The sequence below is a fragment of the Eumetopias jubatus genome, unplaced genomic scaffold, assembly GCF_037043125.1.
Source record: "Eumetopias jubatus isolate StellerSeaLion01/CBP00866 unplaced genomic scaffold, mEumJub1_p1.0 scaffold_11, whole genome shotgun sequence".
Lineage (NCBI taxonomy): Eukaryota > Metazoa > Chordata > Mammalia > Carnivora > Otariidae > Eumetopias > Eumetopias jubatus.
The window spans coordinates 43,197,608-43,201,364 of record NW_028274817.1 but is presented as its reverse complement, the minus strand read 5'-3'; positions in this window follow the sequence as shown (position 1 = coordinate 43,201,364).

Below are 3,757 nucleotides of genomic sequence, written 5' to 3'. Positions count from 1 at the left end.
GAAAATGAAAAACAAATTTGGAGGACTCACTGCCTGACTTCAAGACTAACTATAAAGCTACAGTAATCAAGACTGTGTAGTACTGGCATAAGGATAGACATATAGATCAATGGACTAAAACAGACATTCCAGAAATAGGTCTATATGTATTATAGACAATTCATTTTTTAAAAAGATCCTAAAGTAATTCAATGGAGAAAAATAGACTTTTCAACAAATAATTCTGGAACAATTAGATGTTGTCTTAGTTCTGGCTGCTATAACAAAAATACCATGGACTGTGTGGCTTAAACAACAAACATTTATTTCTCACAGTTCTGGAATCTGGGAAGCCTAAGACCAAGGCACTGACGAATTTGGTGTCTGGTGAGGCCTGATTCCTGGTTCATAAAGAGGTGTATTCACATGACAGAAGGGGCAAAGGAGCTTTCTGGGGTCTCTTTTATAATGGAACGAATCCCATTCATAACAGCTCCACCACATGGCCTAATCATTTCCCAAAGATCCCACCTCCAAATTCCATCACATTGGATGTTAGGATTTCACATATGAATTTGGGGGTTACACATTCAGTCTATAGCAGACATCCATACACAAAAAAAAGTACCCTTGCCTCACACCATATACAAAATATGAACTCAAAATGGCTCATAGATCAAAATGCAAAAACTAAAATTATTAATACTTCATTTAAAATAGGAAAAATATGGAATAATCTGTAGTGGCAGAGTAAAATATTGCTTATTTAATGTTGTAGTGGTTTAAAGACTTTTGAAATTATTTTTTTGCCACCATCTACTTAATAAGTTCCAGTTTTTCCTATTAAGAAATGGAAAAAGGCAAATGCTAATGATAAAACATTTAAATGCAGACAAAATTTAAAATATTGTTAGATGGGTGCCTGGCTGGCTCAGTCAGTGGAGCATGCAACTCTTGATCTTGGGGTCCAGAGCCCAAGGGGTTATGAGTTCAAGCCCCACATTGAATGTAGAGATTACCTTAAAAATATATAAAATAAAATATTGTTAGAAAAAATAGGAATATAGGGGTAATCTTGGATTAGGCAAACCTTTCATGGCAGGACATAAGTGCTAATTAAAAAATTTATAAATTGTACCACATCAATATTAAAATATTTTCACCCTTGTGCATGGACTCATTAAATGGAGACTCCTCATTAAATGGCTCCTCAAAAGCCATTAACATGTTAGGAAAATGAAGAGACAAGCTTCCACCCGGAAGAAGATAATTGATAAAGTATCTGTCTCCAGAATATGCAAAGAACTCTTACAACTCAGTAATAGTAAGACAAATAATAAGAAAATAATACAATTTGGGGTGCCTGGGTGGCTCAGTCATTGGGCATCTGCCTTTGGCTCAGGTCATGATCCCGGAGTCCTGGGATGGAGCCCTGCATTGGGCTCTCTGCTCTGCGGGAAGCCGACTTCTCCCTTTCCACTCCCCCCTGCTTGTGTTCCCTCTCTCGCTGTGTCTCTCTCTGTCAAATGAATGAATAAAATCTTTTAAAAAAATTGTATTTTAAAAAAATACAATTTAAAAAATAGGTAAAAGATTTGAATAGACACTTCACCAAAGAAAAGATGAAGATGGCAAATGATCAGATGAAAACATGTTCAACATCATTTTCAGGGAAATGAAAATTAATACCATAAATGAGATATCACTACACTCCTATTCTTGTGGCTAAACTAAAAAAAAAAAAAAAAAAAAAAAAACTAAACTAAAAAGCTGTTATTAAAAAGTCCTAGCAAGGATATGGAACAACTGGAATTCTCACTGTTGGTGGGAATACAAAATGGCATGGCCTGGGGCGCCTGGCTGGCTCAAGTCAGTAGGGCGTGCCACTCGATCTTGGGGTCATGAGTTTGAGCCCCATGTTGGATGTAGAGTTTAGTTAAAATAAATGGGAAAAAAATGGCATGGCCACTTTAGAAAAGTTTGGCAGCCATACATTTACCATATGACCTAGTAATCCCACTCCTAGGTATTTACCAATGAGAAATGAAAACTTTAGTAGCTTTATTCATAAGAGCTCGAAACTGGAAACAATCGAAATATCCCCTAAATGGTGAATGGATAAACAAGAAAAAACTACTGGTTCATGCAAAAACATGAATGACTCAAATTCATTAGGCTAAGTGAAAGAAGCCAGACCAAAAAAGGCTATGCTATAGTTTGCTTCCTCTTATAAGACATTCTGGAAAAAGCAAAACTATAGGGACAGAAATCAGATTGATTCTTAAGTGTAATTCTGGATGTTCCTAACTGCAGGAATTTTAAGCTTTATCATCATCTGCCTCTTCTAGCCCCATCCTCATCCCAAGACCACCTAATACCCTTTAATACATTCTCTTTCTGTTCAAATTAGCCAGGTTTCTGTGGCTTGTAACTAAGTAACTGAACATCTAATGGCTTGTGTTCCCTCCATTCAATTTTTCTAAAATTTGTCAGAAATTCGAAGTTCTTTTTCTGTGATCAACTCACAAAATGATTAAGCCAGCCTGTGCCCTCATTAAAAAAAATGGGGGGTGCCTGGGAAGCTCAGTTGGTTAAACGTCCAACTCGGTTTCAGCTCAGGTCATGATCTCATGGGTTGTGGGATCAAGGCCCGAGTTGGTATCGTCGTTCAGCAGGGACTCTGTGTGAAAGATTTTCTCCCTCTGCCCCTCCTCCAGTCTCTCTCTCTTTCTCTCTCTTTCAAAATAAATAATCTTAAGAGCTTCATTTCTAAAAAAAAATTTTTTTTGCTTTGTGGTTTTATTTTCTGGACTATTTCTGTCTACTGACTGTTCTTCAAGGTTAAAGCATCCTGATTGTTACTCGATGGCACAGGGTCAAAATTGTTTAAAGCTTGGCTCTCTGAGCCCCTCCCTGTCTGTGCAAAAGTCTGGTTATCTCAATTACTTTTTCAAGGAGGGACTTGCCCATCTAACCCCAAAGAAATTTAGGGTTTAGGACCCAGGAGAGAGCCCTATGCTAACCAGTTTTCACAGGCTCTTGGGAAAATATTATTTGTCAGAGGCAGCATAGGAAAGATCCAGGCTCAGGGTGCCTGGATGGCTCAGGTGGTTAAGCATCCAACTCTTGGTTTCAGCTCAGGTCATGATCTTGGGGTCTTGAGATCAAGCCCCACATCAGGCTCCATGCTCCTCAGCACGGAGTCTGCTTGAGATTCTCTCTCCCTCTGCCCCTCCCCCATCTCTCTCTCTCTCCCTCTCAAATAAATAAATAAATCTTTAAAAAAAGAGAAAAGACCAGGCTCAGCTGGTCTGAAGGTACCTACTGAGTTATCTCAATTGAAAAAAAAAAAAGATGGGGTGCCTGGGTGGCTCAGTTGGTTAAGTGTCTGCCTTCAGCTCAGGTCACGATCCTGGGGTCCTGGGATCGAGCCCCGTGTCAGGCTCTCTGCTCAGTGGTGAGTCTGCTTCTCCCTCTCACTCTCCCTCTGTGCTCTCTCTCTCTTAAATAAATACATAAAATCTCTAAAAGAAAGAAAAGATCAGGCAATGTTCAGGCACCAGCTCACAAAAGGTATCTGGATGGTCATGAAGAAACAGGGACACAGGAATCCTTCATGGTGGATGCCCTGAACAAGTTTCTGCCTGTTTTTAACCACTGGGAAGATCTTGATATCTAGGCCACATTCCCTTCTAAATAGTGCATATCTATACATTCAGATAGTGAGTGTACCCACTGGGGGCATCCACTGCAGAGAAAGCTCTCAATAATTAGAAGG